The sequence below is a fragment of the Panthera tigris genome, chromosome F2 (assembly GCF_018350195.1).
Source record: "Panthera tigris isolate Pti1 chromosome F2, P.tigris_Pti1_mat1.1, whole genome shotgun sequence".
Lineage (NCBI taxonomy): Eukaryota > Metazoa > Chordata > Mammalia > Carnivora > Felidae > Panthera > Panthera tigris.
This window is the reverse complement of record NC_056676.1, coordinates 37,534,833-37,554,531: the sequence shown is the minus strand read 5'-3', so window position 1 is coordinate 37,554,531 and position 19,699 is coordinate 37,534,833. Positions and strand designations below refer to the sequence as shown.

General features: G+C 40.3%; 1 long non-coding RNA gene across 2 annotated transcripts in view; it reads right to left on the bottom strand.

Annotated features, from left to right (window-relative positions):
• Positions 1 to 19,699, bottom strand: part of LOC102951388 — a 34,125-nt gene that overhangs the window by 10,357 nt on the left and 4,069 nt on the right. For both annotated transcript variants that reach the window (XR_006212920.1, XR_006212919.1), the window contains exons 3-4: positions 4,108 to 4,348; positions 972 to 1,153 (exon numbers count right to left, since the gene is read on the bottom strand). This is a non-coding gene — a long non-coding RNA (uncharacterized LOC102951388). The remainder of the gene's footprint in view (positions 1 to 971; positions 1,154 to 4,107; positions 4,349 to 19,699) is intronic.

Here is a 19,699-nt window from a genome sequence, read left to right as displayed (position 1 = left end):
TTTTCAAGGGCACAGTTTTCGAAGAGGCTATAGGTCACTGCAAGCCTCTCTGTTGCTGGCAGGATGGGGGGGCGGGGCACAGAAAGGTTATCCTCTCCCTAAGTTTGGGGCCCAACAAAGTTTACTTCAGCAACACACAGGGGAGCTAACAGGGTCCTCTTTGGCTTTCGCTCCATTTCCATTAGTGCTCACTGAAGTCTTAGGGCTGGCTGCCTTTGAAGCTTGAAAGGAAGAGAGAGCAATCCTAGGAGCCTGCTTTCGCCTGAGGCTATTTAGGCCAAACAAGCTTAAGAAAAAGAAGCCTTTCATGTGTTCAGCCCAGTTTACTAGAGCTTTGTACTGTGGCTTGAAGCCAAGTTCCCAACTAATAAAATTTTTCACTGTTGTTGTTTGGTTATTTTTGCCCTTGATTTTGCTTTATGAGAATATACCTCTCAGAAGTATTGGGGAGGATATAATTACTCGAGGCAATTTCAGGGACATCCTTGGTACCATCCGGCAAAACATCATTAAATAGTACCCTGACTCACTCGAATTTCTAGACAACGTAAGCAGGAAAAACTGATTAGAAGTAAAAATGCTATTTTTGTTTGCAGAATACACTTTACCGGTGTTGGTGTCATAAAGGCCCTGATAAGAGGGTATACAGACCAATAAAACATTTACAAACCATACCATGGAGTTCAACAAATCTTGATGGTGAACCCAAGACCGCCCACACTGAACAAAGGGTGCCCATGCTAGTACACACACCTGTTCATCTGTTTTCTGGGGTTTCGAATTCGAGAGCTATCAAATGTTAAGAGAAACACAAATTATTTGAATACCGGTAATAAAATCAGGTCTACTGTGAGTCACACTGCGGCCACATTGAAATTGGGTGATGAACGGAACTACCAATTGCCACACCGGTTTCCAAAAACCAATGCTCAAGACTTCCTATTGCACATATGTTTAGAAACGGATATTACCTGCTGCTTGCAAGAGCATCCTGTAAATTCTGACTTTTGTGTACTGAGTCTCAAAGATCTCTGCCCAGATGGTTTCATCTGCTGTTTCTAGAAAGCCTGGGAGGTGGACAGGAGCCATGGATATTCCCTTAGTTGAGTTACTAGCTGCTCTCCTTATTCATCAGGGAGTTTGCACATATAATCTGGAAATGCACATTAAATTTCACAGTGGTTTTTTTAAAAAAATTTTTTGTAATGTTTTTATTTATTTTTGAGACAGAGAGAGATAGAGCATGAGCACGGGAGGGGCAGAGAGAGAGAGGGAGACAGAATCCGAAGCAGGCTCCAGGCTATGATCTGTCAGCACAGAGCCCGACGCGGGGCTCGAACTCAGACTGCGACTTCGTGACCTGACCTGAAGTCGGACACTTAACCGACTGAGCCACCCAGGTGCCCCAAATTTTACAGTGTTTTGAAAAAGAAGCAAAAATATTAGTTTCATAATATAGACCACAAAAACTAAAGCTGGAATAATGTGGATATTGCTAGGATTCTCAGTTATGATGTAAAGGCGTTGTGTTTATTCAGAAAGCACATGAATTGTAGACAGCTGATAAAGATTTTTCTACTCCCTTTGCTAGATGATCCCACCCATTGCCATGGCTTTACTAACAATTAAAATGCTGGTGCCTTCTGAATTTTGCGTCTACAGGTTGTATTTCTCTTCTGTGTTCTGACTGGTATATTCTAATGCTTGCTGAACTTTTGCGGGGGAAAATGCCAGCTTGATTCAAACTGTTTTAAGGCATGATTAGGGCTGGTCTTGCATAGAGCTGAGACTCCGTGGCAGCATCTGCAGATAAGTAAGTTAAAGAAGGCAATTTATGCAGGCAACAAAAGCAGATGGCCTTCATCAAGCTGATGTGCTAAAACTGCTTTAGTTTATTCTTTATAACGCATTTTCTCTCTTTGTGATGATAGGGACTGTGTTTAATCCCAAACCGTTTTTGTTCTTTTACAGACTCCAAAAGTCAGTTAGATAAATCATTAGGCTAAAAACAGAAGACTTCAGAGGCACCTGGGTGGCTCCATTGGTTGAGTGGCCTACTCTGGATTTTGGCTCAGGTCATGATCCCAGGGTCATGGGATCTAGCTTCCTGTCAGGCTCATCACTGAGCATGGAGCCTGCTTGACACACTCTCTCTCTCTCTCTCTCTCTCTCTCTCTCTCTCTCTCTCTCTCTCTCTCTCTCACCCCCTCCCCACCCCATGCCCCTCATCTCTGCATGCACTCTCTCTAAATTAAAATTTAAAAACATTTTTTTTTAAACAGAAGATTTCAAATAAGCACAGTTTACCAATAGGTTGACCCATGATGGACAGATGAAATATCTCCCATAAATGAAATATCTACACAGACATTACTGAAACATAACATGAGGTTACCTGGTGTTATGCTAACATGCTCAAACAATATTTGCAAGGCAGGGTTGCAAAAGAAAATAATGCAAGTAATTGTTTACAACTGAAATAATGATCATCCCCTCATTTTTAGGAAATGGGTATTTCAAAATATTAATTCATGGAAAAGCTCACCATGGAAACAGGAGCTCCTGCTTCAAGTAATTAAGACAAAAAATTTATATAGACCTTTCTATGAGATGTTAGTGATCATTAAAAAACCATATTCTAGCCAGAACTGTATGAGGCATGATTTCTGCTGACTTCAATAGATTACACCTTTGCATAAACTCAGCTGAAATATTTATACCCAGGGAGGTATGTTTTTCCAGGTTCATTTCTGAGGACATTTACACAATGACGTTTCTCTTTAGTATCTGTCTATGCTTGCCCTTATTTCTCGTTTCACTTGACTGTATTTCATATAATAGCAAACACTGTTTCACTAGGGGCAATATTTTTCTGTTTGTCTGAGAATATGAGTGTTTTTATAAGTGAATGTTGTAAGTCTTAAAACCACAGGACAACTTTATTCTTTGCCACGTTTGATTTTTTCTCTTTTGTGTTTTGAGGTTGAAACTGAACCCCTGGCTGGTTTCATATTGTTCTACTTATATATTTTATTTGAAAACATCCATATGAAAACCTGGATGAAAAATATGAAAGAAGATTCACTCCAAGAAGCAAAATGGCTTTGAGTCAAACAACAATCTTACTCAGAGCGAAGAAACAGCAACATCAGCACAAAACTGATTTTGTTGTTGGCTGTTACCTGAGTAGGTGTTTAAAATACCAAGGTGCTCCTGGCTGCTTTAATTTCATAGAACAAGGGATCTCCTGGGGCGCCTGGGTGGTTCAGTCAGTTAAGCGTTCAACTTTGGCTCAGGTCATGGTCTCACGGTTCATGGGTTCAAGCCCCACACTGGGCTCTGTGCTGACATCTCAGGGCCTAAAGCCTACTTCGGATTCTGTGTGTGTCTCTCTCTCATGCTTTGTCTCTCTCTCTCTCTCAAAAATAAACATTAAAAAAAATTTCTTTAAAAGAACAAGACATCTCATGTTACCCTTTCCCAAAGGTTATATCAGTTTATCAAACATTATATTATCAAAACCAAGAGTACTGAGATGAGCTGTATACAGAATTTTAGTAGTAAAAAAAAAAAAAAAGACAATTCATTAAAATGCTATGCATAGGGGCGCCTGGGTGGCTCAGTCGGTTAAGCGTCCGACTTCAGCTCAGGTCACAACCTCACGGTCCGGGAGTTCGAGCCCCATGTCGGGCTCTGAGCTGATGGCTCAGAGCCTGGAGCCTGCTTCTGGTTCTGTGTCTCCCTCTCTCTCTCTGCCCCTCCCCCGTTCATGCTCTGTCTCTCTCTGTCTCAAAAATAAATAAACGTTAAAAAAAAAATTAAAATGCTATGCACCTACAAATATATACAAATACGCTCGATGTTTCTACCTAATAAACTAGTAACCACCATATGGCATTCTAAGATTATAGCAAATACCTAGGTATTTAAATGAAAATGTCATTTCGTTACCTTTTTCAGAACTTAAGCTAAATTTGAGTACGTCAGTGATGCCGTTTGTTTTTGTTTTTTGTTTTCTGTTGGGACTATAGTTTCTCAATGTCGTAAATATTTTACTTAAAATGAATTTGGACTGAGTAAACTGTTGAGAATGTTGTTTATTTTTACCTGCATGCCTCGTGCACTGGTGAGGAGAGCAACTCAGCACCTACTCTTGCCCCGCAAGCCGCCTAGGCAGAGATTCCTTAGTAGGAATTCCTCACAAGGGATACTCCAGCTTCGCCATCTAATCCCGGAAAGACACCTTTGGACCCAGCTGTGTTCACTGAGCATGAGCGACAGAGACCACACTGCACTCTCCTATTTCCATTTGTAGAATGGATACCATTTGGAGAATGGAAGTTGATACCTTAAATTGCAAACAAACAAACATCAAAATCAATTAAATTTTTATTATAGAAGGTTAGGACAGAAATCACAGAGAAGATTTTTTTTAAAAAATCATTTGTAAATCCAACACCCAAAGGAGAGCATTTTGGTGTATTTCCTTCCAGTACTTTTATGCATACTTATTTTCAGTATATGCTTCATACACAGTAAATATACATTTTGTGTGTCCAAGATAAGTCTGCCTAGTATAAAAGGAGATATCACACAAGTTAGGCACTGAGTGAAAAATAGGAAGTGAGTCAAAATAAAAAATGAGGGGTGCCTGAGTGGTTCAGTCGATTAAGCCTCCAACTCTTGGTTTCTGCTCAGGTCATGGTCTCATAGTTCATGAGTTTGAGTCCCATTTCTGGCTCTGCACTGACAGTGAAGAGCCTGCTTGGGATTTTCTCTCTCTCTCTCTCTCTCTCTCTCTCTCTCTCTCCCCCTTGCTCTCTGCCTCTCCCCCACCTGTGCCCTCTCTCTCTCTCAAAAATAAACTTATAAAAATAAAAAATAAAAAAAATGATATGAAACATTAAAGTACTAGGAGAGAGGGTAGAATCAGATTTTCACATTACCTACATCACGTTGAAGACAGTCGGAGTTATTAAGGAAGATGTCCTTCCCAAAAAAAGAATCTAATAAGGGGGACGCCTGGGTGGCTCAGTCGGTTGGGCGGCTGACTACAGCTCAGGTCATGATCTCACGGTGAGTTCGAGCCCCACGTCGGGCTCTGTCCTGAGAGCTCAGAGCCTGGAGCCTGCTTCGGATTCTATGTCTACCTCTCTCTCTGCCCCTTCCCTGCTTGCTGTCTCTGTCTCTGTCTCTGTCTCTCTCTCTCTCAAAAGTAATAAACAATAATAAAAAAAAGAATCTAGTAAGGATCTTTGGTTCCATAATAAAATTTAGAGGTAACTTAGACAATAGATTCCATATTGTTTAATAGTTTACTTACACAGGGGAGAACCTTGCATCGTTCATACCAAAGTCTAAATGCAGTCCAAGAAATAATACTCAATGCATTCTTTCTATGTGATCATAAGGGCAATTTTTGTTGTTTTGAACATAATTTTGAAATAGATCCCGATTTATGGGGTTGCCAGATATAAAAAGTGAATTTCATAAACTGGGGATGTGAGAAGGAATTATGAACAATTCTCTTTACTCTAGAACAATTCTCTGCATTAAGTAGATTTTTTTAAAGTTCACTTATTTATGTATCTATTTACTTATTTACTGGTTGGGTGACGGGCAGAGAGAGAGGGTGAGAGGGAATCCCAAGCAGACTCCGTGCTCCAGCACGGAGCTGGAGTCCCACGATGGGGCTCAATCTCATGACCACGAGACTGCATCCCGAGGTGATATCAAGAGTCAGATGCATAACCGACTGACCCACCCAGGCACCCCGAAATAGATTTTTAAAACTTACTCTAAATTGGAGACATCCACTAGTTAGAACAGAATGGTATTTCATAAACTTACTTTTAAGTTAATAAAGATACAAAAAACAGGAATCCAGATCCATAATAATCCCAATTTATAAAGTGAAAGCTTTACAAACACAAGGACCATTATTAATACAGTTCTTGTCATATTCCCCAGACGGAATGATTGCTGTGGAACGAACTGAATATCTGACTTTCTTAGTTGGTCAAACATATTTGCCCCAAAACTCCGTGGTTGATTTTCTCATTGCTGAGTAGCCTATAATTGTGACAAAGAGTTTTTTTCCTTTTAGTTTTTTTTTTTTTTTTTTTTTTTTAACGAATCAAACAGTGTTGTCCATGTACATATCTCCTTTCCAAGGAGACTATGAACATCTTAAAGGTTGGGACCATGTCTCTCTGATCTTTACATACTCTGTACCTTTCAGTGGCTGATATACCTCAGGCAATAAGAAGGTGTCTCACAAAGGAATGAATGAACCACTTTCATATTAGTGCTCTATGCTCCTTTCGGTATTGCATAACAAAACAAAAAAGGATTTTTGAATTTCTCCAACTTCATTATCAAATTTTATTAGATAGCTGTGGTAGGAAATACACCAAAATGCTCTCCTTTGGGTGTTGGATTTATGAATTATTTTCTTAAAAATCATTATCAAATTTTATTAGATAGCTAGGGCTGCTGTAACAAATCACCACAAACTGGGTGGCTTAAAAACAACATAAATTTACTCTTTCACAGTTTTGGATACCAGAAGTCTGAATTCAAGGTACAGGCTGGGTCGTGATCCCTCTGAAGGTGGAGAATCCTCCTTTGCCTTTTCCAGCTTGTGACAGCTCTAGGATTTCTTTGGCTTGTAGATGCATTCCTTGAATCCCTCCCTATCTTCACATGGCCTCCCTATCCTCTATGTTCTTCTTCTGTCCCTTATAAGGACATGTGTCATTTGCTTTAGGGTTCACTCAATTAATGCAGGATGATCTCACCTCGAGATCCTTAACATAATTCTTCTTTTTCCAAGTAAGCTCACGTTCAACCCACTACAATAGTTCATTGTACAGATTTCTTCCTATTGAATATTTTAACACTTTTAAAAATAGGCGTAAATATTTGTCTAGTTGCTACAAATGTTAGGCTGACATTAAAAAGAGACTCAAAAAACACAGTGGCCTAAAAAAGACAGAAGCGTGTTTCTCTCTCATCTTAAAGTCCAGCCAGTCTAAGCTGGTAGAAAGGCTCTGGTCCATTAGTTTATTAAGGGTCCCTGATGCCACTGGTCTCTATCATCTCAGTATCTCAGCCCAAGGAGAGGAAAGAAAGTGGAGAGCAAGGCATTTCCTTTAAGCAAATGAGGTTGGAATTGCAGGTATCACTTATACTCTGCCATTGTATTGCTGAGAACATATTTACATGGTTACCTCTCACTGTAAGAAAGACTGGGTAAGGGTTCCTTTCACGGGGTGGCTGTGTAGCCGGATATAACTGTACCACTATTGGAAGGTGGAGGAACGCGGTGGAGGAAAGGCGGGGATAACTAACAGCATGTGACAACTTAAAAAAAAAAATTCAACTCTCTGAATCATATATTTCTAAATTGAATAGATCATTCGTGGAATTATCACAAGTTTGCATCTAATTACAACGTTCATCATGTTCGTTCATAGACTGGGGAATAAACTTTAACTTTCCTGATTTTTAAAAATTCCTACTGTGTTTGACATTATCTTAAAGGAAGAAATTAATTTTCCACCGTTCAGAAGTCAGTTGTTAGACACTGTTATGGTCAGTCATTGTTATTTTCTTAGAACTACTGTTAAAACATCCTTAGAAAACATATCTGTCTGGAATAATTCATTGCCTGGTCTCCACAAAAGAGTGTTTATCTGGACTTTTCACCCGCCACCCCTTTATTCTTCAACATGGTGGTGGAAGGAATTACCTGGGAGGAGGGGGACAGCCAATGGCTTGGGTTAATGTGTCTGCACTAAGGATTCAGACTTCCTCTCTGTCGAGCTGTTCAAAGGACTAGGTGTCAGTAAGTTGTCGTTACTTGTCTTTCCTCCAAAGACATATTCCTCATCAACCCTATCAGTAATAGAGTTAAAGTTTTGATCTTCCTTTTCCTGACTCATGTGTCTCTCTCAATCAGTTCAGAATTTAGGTGGGGAGGAGAAAGAGTAACATACAAACCCTTCTAACCTCAACAATGGCCAAATGTATTGTGAAGCTTTTTTGTGTCCCACATAATTTGTGAGCATAAAATAGTGAATCAGAAAAGTTCCTGAGAGGCTACAGCCAAAGATTATGTTTAATGTTGTTAAAGAAAGGGTAACATTTCTGTCCAAAGGAGAGATGTGTTTTCAGTTTATACCCAATCTGAAAGTGAAGCTAGTCAAAAGGGGCAAAATATAACACCTGACTGGCACCCCACTCCATACCTTCCTCCCACCCCCCTCCACCTCATTACTACCAAGGGGCAGCACACAGAGGGTTCATGGGCTACAAAAACAAAGAGCAGCTAATGGGTTGTAAGTATTTAGCAATGAGAATTGAACACAGCAGCCTCCTTTAGAAATCCCATTGGCAGAGACTATACTGATGGAAAAATTCAAAGATTGCAAAAAGATTTAAAAAGGGGCATGTACAAGGAAGCGACCATATCAACAGCCCTGCAAAAGGAAAGAATGGCACAAAACACAAGGGTCAACAGACCCTGGCATCTTAAGAACAACAAAGACAGAACAGAACAGAGGAGGTTCTGTAGGCACACTTGGCTAAGAGAAACTGGAAGCTAAGATCAAAACTTCACTGAATGTTATTATGGGTTCAATTTAGGATCAAGTTTCTCATACATACTTCTTGTTCTATTTTGTGGTTTCAGCCGCTTGCAATTTACCTTTCATATTTTATCTACAAAGTCCTGTGTAGTGGGGGAAACTCCTACAGTTATTAAGAGTATATTGAGGCGGGAAAGACGACACCTGATACTTGCAGCCAAAGTTCTGATGTTCAGGGTGGGCACAGTGAGTAAACAGCACCCCTAGAGAGTGCTGCCTTAGAAAGGCCTGACCGTATCAGAGTAGGCTTCACGTCACACATTTTGAGGGGCTGCTGAATGACCATGGCCAAGCCATCTCTCTCCTTAGCTATAAAGGCATCACACATCACACTGGCAAGAAAGTCATCTGAAGTTTTGTGCAATTTCTTAGGCCTCATTTTAAAGATTTTGGTAGCATGGGATTCTTTGAATACATAAATATTATAGCATTTGATTTACATTATGGAACATGATTTTAACATTCTGAGATTCTTCCTTTTCTCTCATTCCACATATTGAATCACACCAAGTAATTTTTTTAAGTTTATTTTGAGAGAGAGAAAGAGAGAGAGAGAGAGAGGAAGACAGAGAGAGAGGAGGAGGGACAGAGAGAGAATCCCAAGCAGGGTCTGCATTGTCAGTGTGGAACCTGACATGGGACTTGAACTATGTACCATGAGATCATGACCTGAGCTGAAGTTGGATGCTTAACTGACTAAGCCATCCGGGTGCCCCATCATTCCAAGGAATCTTGACTACGTCTCTAGATCTTCTCAAGAGTAGTTCATCTTTCTATAAATGCGATGAGGCCCATTTACTTTGACTCTTGGACATGTGAAATAATCTACCAAGAGTTTTCCCTCTCTAATTCTCCTCACAGCTGCCAGGAAATTTTCTAAATCCAAAACTGATTCTTTCTTTCTCAAGCTACACACATTCTAGGTACTCCCAACTGACTACTGGACAAAATCCAGACTCTAAAGAAGTGGTTCTGAAAGTGTGGTCCCAAGACCAGCTGCATCAACATCACCAGGGAATTTAAAAAAAAAAAAAAAATGCAGGGGTGCTGGGTGGCTCAGTCAGTTAAGCATCCGGCTTTGGCTCAGCTCATCATCTCATGGTTTGTGAGTTCGAGCCCCATGTGAGGCTCTGTGCTGACAGCTCAGAGCCTGGAGCCTGCTTTGGATTCTGTGTCTCCTTCTCTCTCTGCCCCTCCCCCACTCGCACTCTGTTTCTCTCTCTCTCAAAAGTAAATAAATATTAAAAAAATTTTTTTAAGAAAATGCAAATTCTTGCCCTCTCCCACCCTAAATCTGCAGAATCAAAATCTTTGGGGATGAGACCCAGTGATCTGTGCCTTTAAAAGCCTCCAGGGGATTCTGAGGCATGCTCAAATTTGCAAACCACTGCCAGAGGTTGGCACAATGGTTCTGCTATCTGCCTCACTTCCCCCAGGCTCACATGTGTACTCTGTGCATCTTCCCTCAGATCTTCCCATGGCTTCCCAAGCATATCATGCCCTTTTGCACTTCTATGCTTTGGCACTTCCTGTGTCTGAAATGCTATTTTACTCCTCCACTATCTGGTCAACTCCTCCAAGGCACCTTAAATCCTTTTGGAATGAGGAGAATATAAATAAGTGTATACTCATCCTTCAACACCCAGCTCAAATATCGCCTTTGCTGCAAAACGTTCTCTGATTCCCAGATTTAGCCAATCCTTCCTCTGTGCTGCCTTGTACCTAACATTCCACGCTGTAGGTGTTTATGCCTCTCACTGCAAGAGGGATCTGTGAGGGTGGAGTCTCACCCTCATGTGTCCTTTAAAACGCTGAAATCATAGACATTCTCAATAAGTAATTACTAAAATAAGACCTTATTTGGTGGTTTAACAAGCAAGCCTGTCTACTCCGTTTTTTTTTTTTTTCAATTCCTTTCTTTTAACTGAAGATGAATCCTCCTCTTCCAAGGAAGATTGCTCTCTTCTTTCACTTCAAATGGGAGCATAGATTTGAGAGGGGATGACATGAAGAGATGAGGCAAAAGAACCATCAGCCTGATGGTTCACTTTATGCCTGGAGGTGAGCAGAGTATGCCTTTCCTCCTGAACTCATACTTGAGAAATGAAACAAATAGTCCTGATACAAATCCAAATTTTAAAAATATTCTCTAATCAAATTTTCTCCATACAGCTTGATTTAATACAATAGTTGAAAAGCCATAAATATTTGATAAATGTTAGAAAATATAATTATGTGTATGGTGGGCCAAAAATAATGGATTTAGCCCATATAAATACTCAATACCAGTCTTTGATCATATTTTCTACACCGGGAAACAAGGCTCATTGTCAGTAAGATATTCTCATTTTCTTTTTTTCTTCCTTTGTAAACAAAACTTTAAACATAATATTTTATACTCATTTTCTCCCTAATATATTATATGGCACTAATTAATGTACTGGCTAGACTGAGCAATCCTTGGGGTGCACATCTACTTATATAGTAACAGATTTATAACAAATGCAAAGGTTGGCATTTTCATCCACTATCGTGAATGAACCACAGTTTTCTAATTGAAACTTGATATACTGTTTTCACAGAATTGAAAATACTTGAAATTAGAAACACCAAATCTTCTGACTATTCTGGACTAGAAGTTAAATCTGTAGCATCAGCCTATAATTTTCCTTTTTCTTACTGTGAGTGGTAATTAGCTAAACAATTACTCAGCTGATATGAGTGGGTACTTCCCCCCTTTTCCACCAATTTTTACCTGTCACGGCCATCAAGACTCACTTCTTCTGGGTCAAATATACACTGAAGAGCAGTATAAGAGGAGAGGGAGGTTGGAGATACACTCTTTGGGAGGATATGTACTTCGTAAAGGATGGACAGGTACGTGAACAAAATGATGGAAGATCAAGGGTAAGATTATAGCATTTCCCATCACAACTGTAGTGATGGACAGAGGGAGTTATAGAAGAAGACTGGTTAGGAGGGAGTCGGAGGAAGATGGTGGCGTAGGAGGACACTGGGCTCACCGTGTCCTGCTGATCGCTTAGATTCCACCCACATCTGCTTAATTTACCCAGAAAACCGCCAGAAGACTAGCAGAATGGACTCTCCAGAGCCAAGCGTAGTTGAGAGGCCCATGGAAGAGGGTAGGAAGGGCGGAGAGGCAGTGCGTGCTACACGGACTGGCGGGAGGGAGCCAGGTGGGTGGAGGGGCAGCCAGCCCACCAGGCAAGGCAGAGTCCCCGGGTCTGGCTTGCAAAAGCAGAGGGGCCGGCCGGAGTGTGTTCTGACAGCCAGCAGGACTTAACATTTGGAATGTTATAAGTCAACAGCTCTGCTCAGAGAGCGGGAGGGCTAAAGGACAACGTGAGGGAGAGCTGTTGAGCCCCCAAGGAGAGAGCTCAGCTTGCCAGGGAACAAAGGTGCTGGGAAGTGCCATCTGTCTCGCCCACCCCCAAAACCAAAATCCCAAAGGGAACCAGTTCCCATCATGAACTTGCTTGCACCACGCAAACACTCAATGCTGTGCTTCTGCGGATCCAACCGTCCGACGGGTCTACCTCCCTCCCGGTTCCACAGGGCCCCTCCTGAAGCAGACCTCCAAAGGCAAAGCGAGCTGAACCTGCCCCTCCCGCCCCTGTGCACCTTGCGGACCCACCCCAGCTAATGTGCCAGATCCCATCAAAGCAGCACCACAAGCCTGGCAGTGTGCAAGCAGCCCAGACAGAGGCCACACCACTCCACAGTGAGTCCTGTCCCCAGGAGAGGGGAAGAGAAGGTACACACCAGTCTGACTGTGGCCCCAGCAGTGGGCTGGGGACAGACATCAGGTCTGACTGTGGCCCCAATGCAAGTTACTCAGACAGCACAGGGGAAGAGCCTTGCAGTTCCACGCCACCCCAGGGACAACCCAAAATGACGAAATGGAGGAATTCTCCTCAAAAGAAACTCCAGGAAGTAGCGACAGCTAACGAACTGATCAAAAACGATTTAAGCAATGTAACAGAAAATGAATTTACAATAATAGTCATAAAATTAATTGCTGGGCTTGAAAAAAGTATAGAGGACAGCAGAGATCTATTACTACAGAGATCAAGGGACTAAGAAACAGACAGGAGGAGCTAAAAAATGCTATAAATGAGCTGCAAAATAAAATGTAGGTGACCATAGCTCAGATTGAAGAGGCAGAGGAGAGAATAGGTGAATTAGAAGATAAAATTATGGAAAAAGAAGAAGCTGAGAAAAAGAGAGATAAAAAAATCCAGGAGTATGAGGGGAGACTTAGAGAACTAAGTGACATAATTTAAACGAAATAATATACACATAATTGGGATTCCAGAGGAGGAAGAGAGGGAAAGGTGCTGAAGGTGTACTTGAAGAAATCATAGCTGAGAACTTCCCTGAACTGGGGAAGGAAAAAGGCATTGAAATCCAAGAGGCACAGAGAAATCCCTTCAGATGTAACTTGAATCGATCTTCTCCACGACATATCATACTGAAACTGGCAAAATGCAACAATAAAGAGAGGATTCTGAAAGCAGCTAGGGATAAACATGCTCTAACATATAAAGGGAGACTGATAAGACTCGTGACGGATCTGTCTAATGAAACCTGGCAGGCCAGAAATGAATGGCAGGATATCTTCAATGTGATGAACAGAAAAAATATGCAGCCAAGAATCCTTTATCCAGCAAGTCTGTCATTTAGAATAGAAGGAGAGGTAAAGGTCTTCCCAAACAAACAAAAACTGAAGGAATTAGTCACCACTAAACCAGCCCTACAATAGATCCTAAGGGGGATCCTGTGAGACAAAGTACCAGAGACATCACTACAAGCATGAAACCTACAGACATTACAATGACTCTAAACCCATATCTTTTTATAATAACACTGAATGTAAATGGACTAAATGTTCCAACTAAAAGACATAGGGTATCAGAATGGATAAAAAAACAAGACCCATCTATTTGCTGTCTACAAGAGACTCATTTTAGACCTGAGAACATCTTCAGATTGAAAGTGAGGGGATGGAGAACTATCTATCATGCTACTGGAAGTCAAAAGAAAGCTGGAGTAGCCATACTTATATCAGACAAACTAGACTTTAAATTAAACGTTGTAACAAGAGATGAAGAAGGGCATTATATAATAATTACAGGGTCTATCTATCAGGAAGAGCTAACAATTATAAATGTCTATGTTCCAAATACGGGAGTCTCCAAATATATAAAACAATTACTCACAAACATAAGCAACCTTATTGATAAGAATGTGGTAATTGCAGGGAACTTTAACACCCCACTTACAGAAATGGATAGATCATCTAGACACATGGTCAATAAAGAAACAAGGGCCCTGAATGATATTTTGGATCAGATGGACTTGACAGACATATTTAGAACTCTGCATCCCAAAGCAACAGAATATACTTTCTTCTCTAGTGCACATGGAACCTTCTCCAAGATAGATCACATACTGGGTCACAAAACAGCCCTTCATAAGTATACAAGAATTGAGATCATACTATGCACACTTTCAGACCAAAATGCGATGAAGCTTGATATCAACCACAAGAAAAAGTCTGGAAAGTCTCCAAAAGCATGGAGGTTAAAGAACACCCTACCAAAGAATGAATGGGTCAACCAGGCAATTAGAGAAGAAATTAAAAAATATATGGAAACAAATGAAAATGAAAATACAACAATCCAAACGCTTTGGGATGCGGTGAAGGCAGTCCTGAGAGGAAAATACATTGCAATCCAGGCCTATCTCAAGAAACAAGAAAAATCCCAAATACAAAATCTAACAGCATACCTAAAGGAACTAGAAGCAGACCAGCAAAGACACCCCAAGCCCAGCAGAAGAAGAGAAATAATAAATATCAGAGCAGAAAAAAAAGTAGAATCTAAAAAAACTGTAGAGCAGATCAATGAAACCAAGAGTTGTTTTTTTGAAAAAATAAACAGAATTGATAAACCTCTAGCCATGCTTCTCAAACACAAAAGGGAGATGACCCAAATATATAAAATCATGAATGAAAATGGAATTATTACAACCAATCCCTCAGAAATACAAGCAATTATCAGGGAATACTATGAAAAATTATATGCCAACAAACTGGACAACCTGGAAGAAATGGACAAATTCCTAAACACCCACACACTTCCAAAACCCAAACAGGAAGAAATAGAAAGCTTGAACAGACCCATAACCAGCAAAGAAATTGAATGAGTTATCAAAAATCTCCCAGCAAATAAGAGTCCAGGACCAGATGGATTCCCTGGGGAATTCTACCAGACATTTAAAGCAGAGATAATGCCTAACCTTCTCAAGCTATTCCAAAAAAAGAAAGGAAAGGAAAACTTCCAGACTCATTCTATGAAGCCAGCATTACTTTGATTCCTAAACCAGACAGGGACCCAGTAAAAAAAGAGAACTACAGGCCAATATCCCTGATGAATATGGATGCAAAAATTCTCAACAAGATACTAGCAAATCGAATTCAACAGCATATACAAAGCATTATTCACCATGATCAAGTGGGATTCATTCCTGGGCTGCAGGGCTGGTTCAACACTCACAAATCAATCAATGTGATACATCACATTAATAAAAGAAAAGATAAGAACCATATGATCCTGTCAATCGATGCAGAAAAAGCATTTGACAAAATTCAACATTCTTTCTTAATAAAAACCCTTGAGAAAGTCGGGATAGAAGGAACATACTTAAAGATCATAAAAGCCATTTATGAAAAGCCCACAGCTAATATCATCCTCAATGGGGAAAAACTGAGAGCTTTCTCCCTGAGATCAGGAAAATGACAGGGATGTCCACTCTCACCGCTGTTGTTTAACATAGCGTTGGAAGTTCTAGCATCAGCAATCAGACAACAAAAGGAAATCAAAGGCATCGAAATTGGCAAAGATGAAATTAAGCTTTCACTTTTTGCAGATGACGTGATATTATACATGGAAAACCCTACAGATTCCACCCAAAGTCTGCGAGAACTGATACATGAATTCAGCAAAGTTGCAGGATACAAAATCAATGTATAGAAATCAGTTGTATTCTTATACACTAATAATGAAGCAACAGAAAGACAAAGAAACGGATCCCATTCACAACTGCACCAAGAAGCATAAAATACCTAGGAATCAACCTAACCAAAGATGTAAAAGATCCATATGCTGAAAACTATAGAAACTTATGAAGGAAATTGAAGAAGATAAAAAGAAATGGAAAAACATTCCATGCTCATGGATTGGAAGAATAAATATTGTTAAAATGTCAATACTACCCAAAGCAATCTACACATTCAATGCAATCCCAATCAAAATTGCAAAAATGCAAAATTGCATTTTTCTTGAAGCTAGAACAAGCAATCCTAAAATTCATATGGAACCACAAAAGGCCCTGAGTAGCCAAAGTAATTTTGAAGAAGAAGACCAAAGCGGGAGGCATCACAATCCCAGACTTTAGCCTCTACTACAAAGTTGTAATCATCAAGACAGAATGGTGTTGGCACAAAAACAGACACATAGACCAATGGAATAGAATAGAAACCCCAGAACTAGACCCACATATGTAGGGCCAACTAACCTTTGACAAAGCAGAAAAGACTATCCAATGGAAAAAGACAGTCTCTTTAACAAATGGTGCTGGGAGAACTGGACAGCAACATGCAGAGGGATGAAACTAGACTACTTTCTTACACCATTCACAAAAACAAACTCAAAATGGATAAAGGACCTGAATGTGAGACAGGAAACCATCAAAACCCTAGAAGAGAAAGCAGGAAAAGACCTCTCTGACCTCAGCTGCAGCAATTTCTTACTTGACATCCCCAAAGGCAAGGGAATTAAAAGCAAAAATGAACTATTGGGACCTCATGAAGATAAAAAGCTTCTGCACTGCAAAGGAAACAATCAACAAAACTAAAAGGCAACCAACAGAATGGGAAAAGATATTTGAAATTGACATATCGGACAATGGGCTAGTATCCAAAATCTATAAAGAGCTCACCAAACTCCACACCCAAAAAACAAATAATCCAGTGAAGAATTGGGCAGAAGACATGAATAGACACTTCTCTAAAGAAGACATTCAGATGGCCAACAGGCACATAAAAAGATGGTCAATGTCGCTCCTCATCAGGGAAATACAAATCAAAACCACACTCAGATATCACCTCGTGCCAGTCGGAGTGGCTAAAATGAACAAATTAGGAGACTATAGATGCTGGCGAGGATGTGGAGAAACGGGAACCCTCTTGCACTGTTGGTGGGAATGCAAACTGCTGCAGCCACTCTGGGAAACAGTGTGGAGGTTCCTTAAAAAAATTAAAAATAGACCTACCCTATGACCCAGCAGTAGCACTGCTAGGAATTTACCCAAGGGATATAGGAGTGCTGATGCATAGGGGCACTTGTACCCCAATGTTAATAGCAGCACTTTCAACAATAGCCAAATTATGGAAAGAGCCTAAATGTCCATCAACTGACGAATGGATAAAGAAGTTGTGGTTTATATACACAATGGAATACTACATGGCAATGAGAAAGAATGAAATATGGCCCTTTGTAGCAACGTGGATGGAACTGGAAAGTGTTATGCTAAGTGAAATAAGTCATACAGAGAAGGACAGATTCCATATGTTTTCATTCCTATGTGGATCCTGAGAAACTTAGCGGAAGACCATGGGGGAGGGGAAGGAAAAAAAAAAAACGGTTAGAGAGGGAAGGAGTCAAAACATAAGAGACTCCTAAAAACTGAGAACAAACTGAGGGTTTATGGGGGGTGGGAGGGAGAGATGGGTGGGTGATGGGTATTGAGGAGGGCACCTGTTGGGATGAGCACTGAGTGTTGTATGGAAACCAATTTGACAATAAATTTCATATTCAAAAAAAAAGACTGGTTATATTCATAATTTGCTCATGGAATTAAGAAAACTGTCACTTTCAAGTGTCTAGTTAAATACAAGCCAGGACCAGAATGAAGAACACATGTTAAATGTGGCCAGCTGTCAGGAATCATCTACCTTGCCCTGCCATCCAAACTTCTTGACATCACTTTGATGCACCCATTACCCATGCTCTGTAATCGAGTTAATGTCCTCTTCTTCACAATTAGACTGTACTTCCTAAAGGCAAGAAATGTCTTTAGTTCATCTTTATATTCTCAAGGCAGGTAGCAAAGTATATATCCCCAATATCCTCTTGTTGAACAAATAAGTTCAATGCACATCATTCAGAAAGAATTAGTTGCTAACACTGAAATAGCCAGGGTCCAGATACACATTTAAATTATGTATCTTAAGCAAGACTGAAAAGAGAAGGCACCGGTCTTCTGTGATGTGCTCCAAATGGTGCTCAAAGTATTTGCCTTGCTAGCTGGAGAGCTTAAGCACAGCACTGTTCTGATACTACCATTTGATGCATTACTGACACTTGGATTTCCTTTGACTTCAGGAGGAATCACTGAAGGATGCTTGGCATGTGTGTTCATTTGGCACAGAGTTTCGTGAAGAATTCAAGGCTTCTGGAAGTCTATTCCAAAATAAGCCAGATTCGGATGCCTGGGTGGCTCAGTCAGTTAAGCGTCCAACTCTCAGTTTCAGCTCAGGTCATGATCTTACGGTTGATGGGTTCGGGTCCCACGTCGGGCTCTGGGCTGGTGGTGTGGAGCCTGCTTGGGATGGTCTCTCTCCCTCTCACACTACACCTCCCCTGCTCATGCTGTCTCTGTCTCTCTCACAATAAATAAACGAACAAAGTTAAAAAACACACAAATAAGCCAGATTCTAATTTCAATCCCAGAACCTTATACTCTTCCCCAAAACATACCAATCCAAGATGTAACTATGAGACACAGAAAGGTAAAGTCATCACAATTGTGCAAAGACTCCTAATTGTGCATGAGAAACAATTTGCATGAATAACAATAAATCTCAGCAAATTAATTTTAACTATTAATTTCAATATCCACATATCGCAATGCATTTATCATTAAGGATGTACTTAAATTTAAGTGAAGATAATATTGTGAAATGACACCTATAATTATAAAATAATTTAGTGTTTGCAGAGTAATTTATCACTGAATTAGTTTTTAATAGCATATTACCATTTTGCATTCAAATATGATTAATTAACAATGGAATCCCTCTTCTACCTTCTTCCCTCTCCTCACCAATACTAATAAAATAAGGAATCCAAATGAAAAACACAATGGAAAGTTCATAATAAGGAGGCTGGAAAATTCTACCCACTGTATGACTGACACCTGAAGAGCTGAGAAGATAAATCAGGGGAATTATTTGTGATAAGGGAAATTCATGGAAATCATGCCATTACCTATCAAAGCAGGGAGAAAAACTATCTGCATCTCTCCAAATAAACCCCCAATGACAGACTCTATTACAATTCTAAATCAGCACTGGCAACTTTGCATTCATTTCTACATCATTCCTTTAAACCTCAGAGACAGCACTGCCTTCCTCCATCTAATCCTTTCCCCAGATCTTAATTCCATCCCTCCCTCATCTTGTTCAGAACCTAGTTTCATCACTTCTTTTGTTTCTCGGACATTTTCTCTCCCCAGACTTCTTTATCTCAACTTATAAACACACTACAACATCACCCAATCTATCTTCCTCACCGGCATTACCTTCTAGCTGTCACCCCTTTTTACCATTTTTCCTTCCTTTCTGTTCAGGATCATCAAAAAAGCTGTTTAAACTCTGCTCTACTCCCCTTTCATTCACTCTCACACCTCTGCAATTTGCCTCTCATTGAAAGTACTTTCCCTAATGCCCCAGTGGCTACTTTTAAAACAGATTATCAAAGGAACACTTATGGGTCCTTCTTTCACATTGAACCCTTTGTAACATTGAGCGCTGCTGACCTTTCCTTCCTTAACATTCTCTCTTCCTTGGGTTTCTGGTATAACAATTTCTTCTTATCTTTAATAATCCCTGAACTTTGAATTTAAAACCTGGTTCCGTCACTCTCTCTGTAGCCTTGGGTGAGTTGTGTGAACTCAGGTGTTAG